The 13618-nt window shown below is 40.4% G+C and overlaps 1 protein-coding gene across 5 annotated transcripts in view; it reads right to left on the minus strand.

The window, feature by feature from the left end:
- Window positions 1-13618, minus strand: part of Synd (protein kinase C and casein kinase substrate in neurons protein Synd) — a 762925-nt gene that overhangs the window by 311892 nt on the left and 437415 nt on the right. The window contains exon 1 of one of the 5 annotated variants that reach the window (XM_067143440.2): window positions 38-169. The exons of the other annotated variants lie outside the window; for them this stretch is intronic. The gene's annotated coding sequence lies outside the window, so the exon portion shown is untranslated. Of the gene's footprint in view, window positions 1-37; window positions 170-13618 lie in introns of those variants that run through there. 5 annotated transcript variants of the gene reach the window in all.

Here is a 13618-nt window from a genome sequence, read left to right on the forward strand (position 1 = left end):
CGGAAGCACAACATTCACGTAGCAGCTAACACACTACCTCGGACTGCCATGTTGCGTGATGGAACAGTAATCCATGGAAAACACTGCAACACACACTATAATACACAGGCAGCCAGCCCGAGCTCGACTGAGCGACTGGCGTAACACACTAGGCTGTGGTAGCACCGCTCCCACACTGCTCCAGCCCACAGCACTTGTACAGCACATCAACTGCCCTCTAGAGGCAAACTCGTGAGTAGCAGACGTCAAGGAAAACTTGAAACATTATCTTTTTAAGCTTCGCAATTAATTCTTTGTTTTACATTCAACTTACCCCTCTAAAATGTTCTGTGTTTTAAACCTTCTAAAATGTTAAGGGTTTTAAACCTTTCAAAACAATTTGCTCGTGATCATACTTCAATACAGCAGAGAGTCTGCTCGAAATTTAAACAATTCTGCGACATTTTACATTTTAGGCGTGGTTCTTCTCAGCAGGTGACTGCATTGCCTTACGTCCATCACGCGCATCCATCTCGGTCATGACTCATGACTGATACCCAAATCACCTTCATCGAATTAGAACGGTGGATTCTCGTAAATGCGACAAGGACCAAGTGGACATTGCAGATCTTAATCACATCATTCTCGGTTGCAGTAATTAGCGACATGAACGAAATGTGTTATATTAAAGAACTAGCCCTTATTCATGTTCCTTTTCCTACCAGTATAGTATATAAACTAAGAAGATCTGATAAAATTGCCGAATGCGAAAGGAAATTACAAAACAATTATTAGAAAAAGAGCCTACATTCAAACCCGCTCTCCAGAGGCTAATATACTGTGCGTGACTACGTACTAGCAGCTTAGTGTAGTTGGGTGGGCGGTCGTATACTATGTTTAAGATTGCGGGTTCAAATCCCGATAATGGAGGTTGGCACTTTAGAAGGCTTAAAAGTGAGTCACCAGAGTCTAATTCCCAGGCACACTAAAGACCCCATTTTCTGAGCAAAATTATCTTATTCTGACTTCTCTTTCAATCGATAACAATAGGGTCGTTTATATATAATACTGTATTACTAGCGGATGTACCTGTGCTTCGCAACGGAATTCTCAGAAAGACTACCTTGGCGGTTTTCCCAACTGAAGTCAACATATGACATAACAATGACGACAGTATTACGCTGTCGATCTAACAGTCTAAAGTTCCAGTGTTGGACTGACCAGGCTGGGAACAATCGTCTGCCATTATTCCGTTAAATATGCACACTGCTCATTCTAACCAGTGCCTCAGAATAGGGATTGGATAACTGGAACGCTATGATGAACCAGTGTTTACGTACCAGTACAGTATCAGACAATTTATGAACCTGAAAAATTAAGATATAGATACCAAATCAAATAAAATTAAAGCATACATTATGTAAGAAGTAAGAAAGTATATAATAAAGCTTATTTATTAACTTATACTACAATAATATCTTATCTTATACACACTTAAGAAAATGGAAATTGCAACACTATGAAGGAATTGGTCGTTTGTGTTGATTTTCAAGATATGGAACGATGCCGCGTAGGTATGTAAACGATCAAAGTTTCAGACCCATTGGATTGTTGCTACAGGTCTCTCCACGTGATTGGTCGCGGAGGAATCAACTCCAGTATACAGACTCTGGTGTAGCGTAGTTGACTTGCAGTCTGTGCAGTGAAGTGTTTCCCGTCAAACATGCCTCGACGACAGAGAAGAGCACGCTATCAACAACTGTCGCCGTTTGAGAGGACTCCGATAATTGGACTGTGTGAGGCTGGATTATCGCTAAGGACTGTCGCTGCACGTGTTGGCCGACAGGCATCTACGGTACAACGTGTATGGCAGCAGTGGTCAAATGAAGGTACCCACACTCGTAGACCTGGCACAGGCCCAGCGCGACAGACAACTGTGAGAGAGAATCGCCGCATCATTCGGATGGCCCGGATGGAACCCCATGCAACAGCAGCACAAATTCGAGGAGCTGTGGCACCCCACGTTACAAACAGCTGGCATTCGCCTGCGTGCAGCTGGGTTACGAACTCGTGTCCCTGCAGAAGGTGTTCCATTGGCCCCACAACAGCGACGTGTAAGGCTGGCCTGGTGTCGAGAAAAATCGACGTGGGTCGACGAATGGCATAGGGTCATTTTTAGTGATGAACCGCGCTTCTGTCTTGCCCGCAGTGATCGCCGGAATCATGTGCGCCGACATACCGGGGAGAGGGGCCGCCCAGATCTTATTGTCGAGAGGCACACAGGGCCAACACCAAGCATTGTGGTCTGGGGAGCTATTGGCTTTAATGTGAAATTACAATTAGTGCTCGTTGAGGGCACTATGACTGCTCGACAGTACGTTGATAGGATACTCAATCCAGTGGCTGTCCCTATGGTGGCGAACATTGCTAATGGGATGTTTCAGCAGGACAATGCCCGGGTTCACACTGCACGCATCTCCAGAGAAGCTCTCCACGACATCACAACATTAGAATGGCCCGCCAGATCCCCGGACCTCAGTCCTATTGAACATGTGTGGGACATGATGGGTCGACAACTGGCCAACCGTCCTCAGCCACCCACATCTCTGGAACAACTAAACCCTGCAGTGCAGCAATCATGGGCCACAATTCCTCAGGAAGCGATCCAGGGCCTTCTTGACTCCATGCCTCGACGAATTCATCAATGTATTGCAGCTCGTGGTGGGCACATCCTGTATTGATTGTTGTCCAAACTTGCGGTCTGAGGGACCTGAAAGTTTAATCATCGAATCACAACCGAACACTCGTCCTGCATGTTCAATTGCAGCAATGTAGCACCATTCCTTTTGGGTGTTGCAATTTCCATTTTCTTCAGTGTATATAAAGCCACAAGGCTCACTCACTAAAGCTAAGAGAGAAACAATTTTCTTAGAAATATACATATTTCTGATTGTTAAGACACAAGAATGCCTGATCTCAGCCCCTTGCGTACTCCTCCAGGAAGATTTAAGGACTGCTTTACTTGGGTATAGTTAGTGTTATTCGCGAAACGGTGAAGATTAAAGCAAACAAAGGATTTGTTAAACTTAGTGGTACGGTAAGGAGCCTCCGTGGCTCAGACGGCAGCGCGTCGGCCTCTCACCGCTGGATACCGTGGTTCAAATCCCGGTGACTCCATGTGCGATTTGTGCTGGACAAAGCGGAGGCGGGACAGGTTTTTCTCCGGGTACTCCGGTTTTCCCTGTCATCTTTCATTCCAGCAACACTCTCCATTCTCATTTCATAGCATCTATCACTCATTAATAAATCACTCTGGGAGTGGCGACCCCATCGCACTAATAGCCTATATCTGCTTCATTCATTACATCCCTGACCCGGTCATTGACTGGAAAACAGGTTGTAGGTTTTCATTTTCAGTGGTACGATGAAGGGGAATTTGAATGGTAATTTTTGTACACCTATTACCTCTGTTATGTACTGAATCCATAGGTTTAAATGCATTATAAAGGTAGAATGAGGTCTTCAGTTTGAGAATTTTGTGCGTAGCAACGGCTACTGAGATTTCCCTTCGTTCCTGGAGTTTGAACCACTGCAGCTGTACGTAAAAGCGTGGCATGTGTTCTTCACGCCTGGCATTTGTCATGTAACGAACACATGCGTTTTGTACCCTCTGTAATTTTATGTTCAAAGTTTCAGATAAGTCGTTGTATACGACAGAGCCATAGTAAATTATCTGGAATATAAGATTTTGAACAAGTAGTTTTCGCATGAAAGGTGGTATACATGACACGTTACGTTTCAGAATACAGTATGCATGGATGACAACTTTTCTGATCACATTTGACGTATGATCAGACCAGGATAGGGTTCTGTCGAAAATTAGCCCTAGATTGTTAACGGTGTCACTATAATGGATATCTGTATCTAGAATTTGTATTGCTGGGAGGGATTTGAGATCAACAGTTTGCAGGAGTTTTGTGTAACCTATGCAAATAAGCTGAGTCAGTCACATTTAATTGAAGGTTATGATTTGCGCTCCATTCGATCAATCGAGAGATGTCATAGTTAAAATGCATTATACAATAAGGTTCGTTAGTGAGACTAAAGTGGAAATAAACTTGTAAGACATCAGCATACATGTGAAAGGTACTGCCTTTAAAGACTTCAGACATGTCACTAATATAAATAGAAAAGAAAACAAAGGACCGAGCACTGATCCTTGTGGTACGCCCCAGTTTACTGGTTCCTAGCTAGAGGATCGTCCGTCAACAAACGTCACTCTTTGTGACCTATTTGACAGATATGATTCAAACCATGACAGAGCAATCTGCGAGAAACCAACTAACTTCAACTTAGTAAGAATCAACTCATGATTAACAGAGTCAAATGCCTTAGAGAAATCAAAGAGACATAAGATAGTAAACTGCCTCTTATCGGTGGCCGCGCGTATATCATCTGCACCTTTCAGTAGAGCAGTAGTAGTACTATGGCCCTTCTTAACGCCAGATTGGTAGGGATTTAGAATGTGGTTTTTAGACTGATATTCACATATCTGCTCATGAAAAAATGTTTCTAGTGCCTTACTAAGTGCAAGAGGATGTTGATATGCCTAAAATCACTACAGACTGCTGGTATTTTCTTTTTGGGCATAGGACGTACATTCGCAAGCTTCCATTCTGAGAGATAAACTCCATTCTGTAGAGAGAAGTTAAATAAATAAATGCACAAGGGTAGGAAGAAATATGTCAATGCAGATAGAAATAATGGATATTCAGATATTATCTGGACCTTTAGCTTTAGTTCGAATTGATCTGACTGCTTTTTCTACCTGTGAAGGGTGTACGTAGGCTATATGAAATAGAATCTCTGTTACTTGGTGTCAGAATTCTATGTTTGACAGTTTCTGATTTCGGAGAGTTGAAGTTAGAGACTGGTGCCATATAATATTCACATATTCAGATGGAGTAACAGGCATCTGGCTATCTAGAGAGCGACCGACTCCAATACCAAGTTATTTTGCAGCACGCCAGAAGCTGAGGTGCTCTTACGGAGGATGATGTACGTGTACTTCACTTTAGTGTTTCTAATGATTTATTTTGTCTCGTTACGCAAGATCCTGAATTGCTCGTAATCATCTGAAAGTTTTGTTTTAATAAATTTCTTTCTAGCTTTGTCCCATTTCCTTATCAATTCCTTAATACGCTTATTGAGCCATGGTGTTGACTGGTGTTTTACGAGAATTCCTTTTCGGGGCGCATGGTTGTCATAGAGAGAAAGTACAAAGCTGTTGAAGAGAAACGTGTTGATCTACGCCATTAGACTGGAGATGAGTAGCAGCATAAGACACAAAGCACATCACAACAAACAATGGCCAATGTAGTGTTATTGTTGATCAATTTTATGAACTCCCTTATATTGTAGGCCTTCATATTTAGTTTTCTCAAGAATCTGTGATATTAGGATATCTTAAACAATTATCTATAACGTAGACTGTAGTCCTTTATTCCCCGACTTCATATACCGATTTTCATGAAATTCTGTTCACCCATTTTCTCGTGGTTCGACGTTGATATGGACTTAGCAACAAAAATACAAACTCATGAATATCTGTGTTATCATAGCCGATACGGTAAAAAGGTATGACATAAATGATCGGAAATGTAATTATATATAACTTTAGATTTGTAGTATTTATCGATAGTACAACTAATAATATAAATATTTGAGAATTCAATTTTAGGCCTTTCCCTAAACTACCATTTCATCCAGCATGAAAAAAAAATTATAGTCTAGATTGTAGTGGATCATCCTCGACTTTACAAACCGATTTTCATTAAATTATCTCCAGCCGTTTACTCGTGATGCGTGTACATACCTACATACATACATACATACATACATACATACATACATACATACATACATACATACATACATACATACATACATACATACAGAGAGAGAGAAATTACGGGAAAGTAAAAGTGCATTTCCCTGTTACTGTGGACATGACCGATAAAGAAATACCATTCTTTTCAAATTCTGAGCAATGTATAGACAAAACTCATATCTATAAATTAAGACAGATACGATATATGCAAGTCTTGAGCCCCAAAGAAGAGGGAGCTGATGCTGAAACAAAATCTATAAGAGACTGTTGCCACTTGCGCGTACAAGACCCAACTCTACCAATCACGGCGGAAAACATAACAAGCGCCAAGAGCTTGAATATCTAAGGGGGGTTATGACTGAAATTTGTGGAATTTGTGTCGAAAAATCACTTTTTGAGTTTTGTGTTTAAAAATTAGCTCCATCTTTTCTCTATCAGAAAATGTTATAAATTTCCTTCCAGTGCCATTTTTAAACCTCCCAGCGGCTATTTAAAGGGAGAGCGCGTGGGATTTACTGTCCGGTCCACGCCCTCTTTCTACTGAGACGCCACAGTCTTCGTTGTTGTTGAGTTGTTTGTTCGGAATTTTGAATATTGCGCGAAACATTTCCCTCTGAGGACGACAGACACTCAGCTACGCAGTCTCCTTTCATTTGTTTACTACGTAGTCAAAATAAATACTAAAATAAGAGAAATAATTTACTAGTCCAACAAAGGGAACTAAAAATGTGTTGCAAAGCAAGAGTAGATTTATTTTAGCCACACAAGTGCATTTTCAAGGTTGTATAATTTCTCTTCTATCTTTGTTTACATTTTTTACTTAGTATTTATTTACGTCGCGTTGTGGAAGCATGTTCCTGTTTTAATTTGTATACATTTTGCTCGAGAAATCTTATTCCTGAGTGATAAAATTATTTATCCAGTGAAAAGCAGTACCCAAAGTTCATTTTACTGTGTATATATAGTGTGAATATTTTAAATTCAGTGTATATAACGGGATAGTGCTTTGTTTCGAGTATATTTGTAGTTATATACTTTGTTAGGTTAGGCAAACATCCTGTGTTATGATGGATAAAGGGCCCAGAACTTCTTATAGGTCAGGAAAGAAACGCCCTTCTAGGAGAAGCCTGGCTGCAAAATTGAGATATTCAGCAAGGAAATGTCAGGAGGTAAAGCCAGGTACAGCTCCATTTAGGCCTAGTGAGGAGGTTCCTGTTTCTAGTACCTCACCACCTCCAGTTATTACTGTTTCAGAAAGAAAAATCGACTCATTTTCTGATTCTTACCCTACCTCTAAATGTTCTAATAGTGCGCCTGTAAATTACACTTTAGTACATAGTGATGTGTGGAGTGAACTTGTGAAAGAACTACTATGTGGTGAGTGTCGAACCAAGTCAATTTTCATTCAATTTAGAGAAAGCCATGGTTTTTCCTCTAAAATTATTGTTAAATGCAGAAATTGTGATTATGTTTCTGCAAATGTATATAGTTCTCCAAGAGTGAAAAATAATAATTCACAGAGGCCTGCTTTCCATGTCAACAATGCTATGGTTGAGATATTTAGCACTCTAGGTAAGGGTCAACGAGGGTTGGAAAAATTCTCAGTTGGTATGGGCATGAACACTTTAGGACCTAGGCCTTTTTCAGCCCATCTGAAACTTTTAATTGATGAGGGAAAATTAATGAGGAAAGAAGTACTAGATATGGCTGCACAAGTTGTACGCAGTGCTCATGGAGCTAATGACAATGAAATATTAGATATTTGTGTATCATATGATGCGAGCTGGCATAAACGTGGTCACACATCCAACTATGGAGTAGGGTTTGCTATTGACATTCAGACTGGTATTGTGCTAGATTACCATGTGCTGTCAAAGTACTGTCAGAAGTGTGTGGTAGCTGAAAGGGACTTGGGGAAACATAGTTCAGAATTTGATATGTGGTATGAAGGTCATAACAATTCTAGTGAGTGTGAAAAGAATTATTGTGGGTCCTCCAATGCTATGGAAAAAGATATTGGAGAGATTCTGTGGAGGAGGTCACTTGGCAGGGGGTTCCGCTACACTACCATGTTGTCAGATGGGGATGCTAAGACTCATGTTCATTTAAATCAGATTCAAGTATATGGACCAGGTATCACCATAGTAAAGGAAGAGTGCATTAATCATGTATCAAAACGCCTTGGCACTGCTCTTCGCAATACTGTTAGAGATTGGAAGGCAAAGGGCGAAACACTAGGTGGGCGGAAAGAGGGCAGCTTGACGGAAACCACCATGACCAAGCTTGGGCATTATTTCAGACATGCCATAGTCAACAACATCCCAGATGTGGCTAAAATGAAGAGGGCAATTTATTCTACCCTTAGACATTGCATGTCAACAGATCACAACCCTCAGCATATAACTTGCCCCAAAGGTGTCGATTCTTGGTGCTTCTTTAATAGACAGCAGGCAGAGGGGAAACCAGTTGACAGTCATAGTCGAATGACTTCAAGCTTAGGCCATCTGTTGTAACCAAGATTGCACCAGTATATCAGCGACTGGCTTCAGATGAAATGTTGCGACGTTGTTGTGCTGGTAAGACCCAGAATGCCAACGAGTCACTTCACAGTATGGTTTGGTCTAAGTGTCCGAAGGAAGTATTTATTTCCAAGTCAAAACTTGAACTAGGTATACTCAGGGCAGTCTCAGAGTTCAACATGAGACACTACAAGACAGCTGAGACACTTCATGCCATCAGGAATTCACTTCTTTCTTCAACCACCCAGTCATTGTGTAAATCACAAGACAACCGTCGTGTAGCTCGGAGCAGGAAGAGGAGCAGTGAACAACACAAAAAGGAGAGAAAACATCACAAACTGGTAAAAATATCAACAGAAGAAAGATTTAGGAGGTCTGAAGGTGCAACGTATGCTGCAGGACAGTTCTAAAGTGAGTTGATTTTCTTATGCATTTTTCTCACATGTTTTTTCGCATGTATTTGTGTCTAAAAAATGCTCCTTGCGACACAATTGTGACCTGAAATGAATGAAACTTGGTGAGTCTACTCTTATATGTGCTAGGATAGGAAGTTATAATAGGTTTTGACATGGACTGTTTTTTCCTATTGATTTCACGGTGTAGAATTTGGGTCATGCTGTGAATTTCTTTAAAAAACATTTAATGAATATTTCAGAATTTCTGGAAGGAAAACTATAACTCTGATAACAAAACCGTTGATAACTTTTATTTCTGTATGCAAGAGCTACATTTCAGCAAATTTTTAGCTTCATCAGACAAAAACTTCATCGCAAGGGACTTTTTCCGCATGAGTGCATTTTAAATGACAAAAAAATATATATATATATATAATAACTTCAGAACCAAGGTACATATACAGCTAAAATTTAGTGCAGGGTCTAACTGTAATACAATACATGTGTACATAAAATTTGGTTCCAATAGCCTGTAAATTGTAGAAGTTTTAAAATTCAGTCATAACTCACCTTACACTACAGTGCCAAAACGATAGCGATGAAAGGACAGGCAGCTTCGGCACGCGCAAGAATTTATTCTTCCCATTCGCCTTATAAGAAGTATAAGAAGTACTGGATTTCTAATATTAATGAAAACTGCAAATAACTAAGATCTTATAATAGGACTTTTTGGGTATAGTTGCGATCGCCAGGGTCGCGAACATCTTAGGAGAAGAAACCTGTCTTCATTGTTAAAATATATCAAAGGTATAGAGCATTTCGTATCAAATTTATTTCCCCTTCATTCAGCAAGTTGGCTACGCAGTACGAATAGTGTAGTCACAAGCTTGCATTCGGGAGATGATAGGGTACATACAAGCCTCACCGTTACCAACCCTGAGGACTGTTTTCCGTGATTTCTCATTTTCACACTAGGCAAATACGGGGGCTGTACCTTAATTAGCCGCCACCGTCGCTACCTTCCCAGTCTTCACCCGAATCTAACCTAGCATCACGTCGTTGAAAACCGACCAGTCTTAATGCGATGTTAATCAGGTAATAATAAATAAAAAATACCTACATTTTATTAATATATCCAAATGGTTCAAAAATTCGATGAAGACCATCAAATACAAAACAGAAAATCAGTTTGGGAATACAGATAACATTTACAAAATGTATACTAAACCAACCATAATTTAAGAAACAGAAAAGATAAAACTAATTAATTTGCAAAACATTTCTGTGGTATAAAAATGACCACGTTATCAATTTTACAGCAGCAAAAGAAAATAGTCTGCAGATGATGAAAGCATGCTCTAGGATAGCGCTTTACAGAAATGAAAGCTCAAAGTTTCGGCATAAGACGTAAGCGTGGGAAAATTGTCATAATTACTGCAACACTGAAACCAAGGCTTCCTTCCTGCCTAGAAAAGGCCCTTCAAAGTCCAATGTGGAACAAAATCAGAATGAGAACAGAAAATTATTATACAATTATAGCATTGACTAATAAAATTACAGTATTATTATTTTTATTTTGCTATTTGTTTTACGTCTTACGTCGCATCGACACAGATAGGTCTTATGGCGACGATGGGAAAGGCCTAGGAATGGCCTTAATTAAGGTACAGCCCTAGCATTTGCCTGGTGTGAAAAATGGAAATCACGGAAAACCATCTTAAGGGCTGCCGACAGTGGGGTTCGAACCCACTATCTCCTGGATGCAAGCTCTCAGCTCGCGCCCCTTTTCACACGGCCAACTCACCCGGTATTATTATTATTATTATTATTATTATTATTATTATTATTATTATTATTATTAATTATTATGTAACAGACACCAGCACGTCAAAATTTTCTACTCGCATCAGTTCCCTGAAATACTAGGCTGCCGAATTCTGCTGGTAATGAAACTATTATCTTTGTAGCAGAAAGTCAGCGATTAATAGACTACACAATTGACGTCAGCTATAGAACTCGTCTGTTGAGAAAAATCACAACCGTTCTTTAACGCTAAAATCTGCTCCACGTGGAGGTTCACCAAGATATGACTTCAATGAATCAAAAAACTTCAGTACACACCAGGATTCTGTTGAACTGAGGTGGAATCAGTATCATCTATATATTAAAAAAATGTATGAAAACTAAAGCCAGTCAGTTCAGCCATTCTATCCGGTCGATTCCCTTCATTTTTTAACTGAAAGGTATTCATGCACAGATTTGTCATCAGGTACTATAAATCACTTAACTTCCGCCTTCCTCAAATTATTTGATTTTTTCAATTTTTCGTCTCTTTGAAGCAATCATATCTTTGGTTCTAATTGAGGTACGGAGTTCGTTTTGGCCTAGGAACACTCGGTGGATCAAGCTATTTCATATCCGCTCTTAACTATTCAAATCGGTTGATTCTGAGGAAAGTTGTGAGTGCACATTCAATTTGACGTTTCATTTCTTCTACATTTTTTCTCATTGAAGCAATCATATCTTTCGTTCTAATTGAGATACGCAGTTCATTTTGGTTTAAAAACACTCAGTGGATCAAGCGCTTTCTTTTGAGGTAATAACTACTTAAATGGGTAGATTCTGAGAAAAGTTATGAGTACATTTGTCTCCATTATGAAGATCTTTGAAGGACTTTTTAACAATTCGGCGCGTAGTATTGTTCCAAGGAACGTTTAATTCAATTTCTTTGTATGCTGTATTTTCAAGTGTTTTGTTGACACAATATTACATTCTATTACCACAGCAGATCATGTGCTTTATTTCATTAACTCGAAACTTTGCAAATACATCCGTGAGGATAGTAACGAACAACACCATACATTGCGGGTGGAGCCAGCGGGAAACTGCTATACTCCGTACGGCTCTACTTCTAAATTGACGTTTTAGCAGATTTTGGCTCTGTCTGGTGGTTATGCGCTGAAGCACAGACATCCAACCAATCCCAAGCTGCCATTCATATCGATTTATATCGGCAGAGAATGATCTCGAAACCTAGTTGCCAACTCTAATATTTCCATTCGCCACGTGGTTAACCTATCTCGCTCAGCGTGTATGGTATTCGGTACGGTTCGCGATCTTTTTCATTTTCCTTCAATATTTAGTGTGTTTTTCATATTGATGAAGGGTTCCAGTGACTCTGAGATCAGTGGAGTGTCCCCTTCGTAGGCCATAACCTCCTTCCTGTGCCAGCCATTAGCCGTTAGTGATGTGTTATTTCCTCATTCTCTTTTATTGTTAATAATATATTCTCTTTTAGTGCCAGATATTGTTAGAAAGTGTAGTTCTTGTGAATTTGTTTTCAATCCATATTCATTCGTTTTTCTGAGTACTGTATTACAATTTAAAAGGGCTGTTTACAGCGGTCATATTGCATCAGCTGTTCTCGCAGGCGTTGCGCGCTGGCAACAGAGGGAAGGCGATGCTCATTTGTTTTCCGAAACTTCAATTTAGAAGTAAGGCCGTGCGGAGTATAGTAATATTTAATTTCAAACTCAGAATAGTAAATGCATCGAAACGTACACTTCTCTGTAACTTTGGACTCGGTATGAAAAGAAAAAACACTCAGTGCATGACTAAACCAAACAAATCAAGGTACCTCCTCAGTTAGAAAATTACAAATTAAAGATAGTTTTCGATGCAGTCACACGAGTGAGTAACGTTTTGGTCCTCCACAAACTACCGAGCTCGATAGCTGCAGTCGCTAAGTGTGGCCAGTATCCAGTGTTCGGGAGATAGTAGGTTCGAACCCCACTGTCGGCAGCACTGGAGATGGTTTTCCATGGTTTCCCATTTTCACACCAGGCAAATGCTGGGGCTGTACCTTAATTAAGGCCCGCTTCCTTCCCAGTCCTAGGCCTTTCCTGTCCCATCGTCGCCATAAGACATATCTGTGTCAGTGCGACGTAAAAAGAGCCAATTAAAAAAACTCCACAAACTCTGAGGCACTCTTGAATGCGACGCGGTATGGCATTCTCTATGCAGTTCATGTTCGGGGAAGATTCTGGTCAGTTCAACGTACAGATCCCACGTCCCTCCAGGTATCCATTCACGGCTGCTGCACGATGTGGACGAGCGGTACAGTCCTGTACAGGGATGATGATGATGATGATGCTTGTTGTTTAAAGGGGTCTAACATCTAGGTCATCGGCCCCTAATGGTACGAAATGAGATGAAATGGTATGGCAATTTAAAAATCCATAATCCTCCACTGACCAGAATTCGAAAACGTGAAGACGAAGAATGAACGGATATGAAGTTAAAACAATAAGTGGATCCGACGCGCAATGCCCCACATTCCCAGAAACTTAGCGTTAAACTATAGTATTATTGACCAAGGGACAGCTTTTAAAGCACAATACTGACTCGATGATGCTTGTAGTCGAAACTGGTCCAAAATACAGGTCATCGGCCCCTCATAATGGTACTTTTCGCTAGGAAAATAGTACCATGCTATGGGTCATGTTGCGGTACTAATCAAAAGCAGCGCAGACTCGCGGTATTCCACACAGTATGGTACTATGCACAGGTAATAAAATTCGCACATGTAACAGAGACCTCTGGTGTTTCACACACTGCGGCGCTACTTACAGGCAACGCCAACCTATGGCGTTCCTCACGTAAGTGGACTAAACACAGGGACCCGCACTATCCCGTGGTGTTCCTCACAGAGTGGGTACTAAGCATAGGCAAGGCTGAACCATAGTGTCGCTAATCCCATGGTGTTGCTCATATAGGGGTACGAATCACAGGTACTGTAAAAGCCGTCAACGCACTCATCACAAACCTATTGTGTA

This window comes from Anabrus simplex, chromosome 3 (genome assembly GCF_040414725.1).
Source record: "Anabrus simplex isolate iqAnaSimp1 chromosome 3, ASM4041472v1, whole genome shotgun sequence".
In the NCBI taxonomy this organism is placed as follows: Eukaryota; Metazoa; Arthropoda; class Insecta; order Orthoptera; family Tettigoniidae; genus Anabrus; species Anabrus simplex.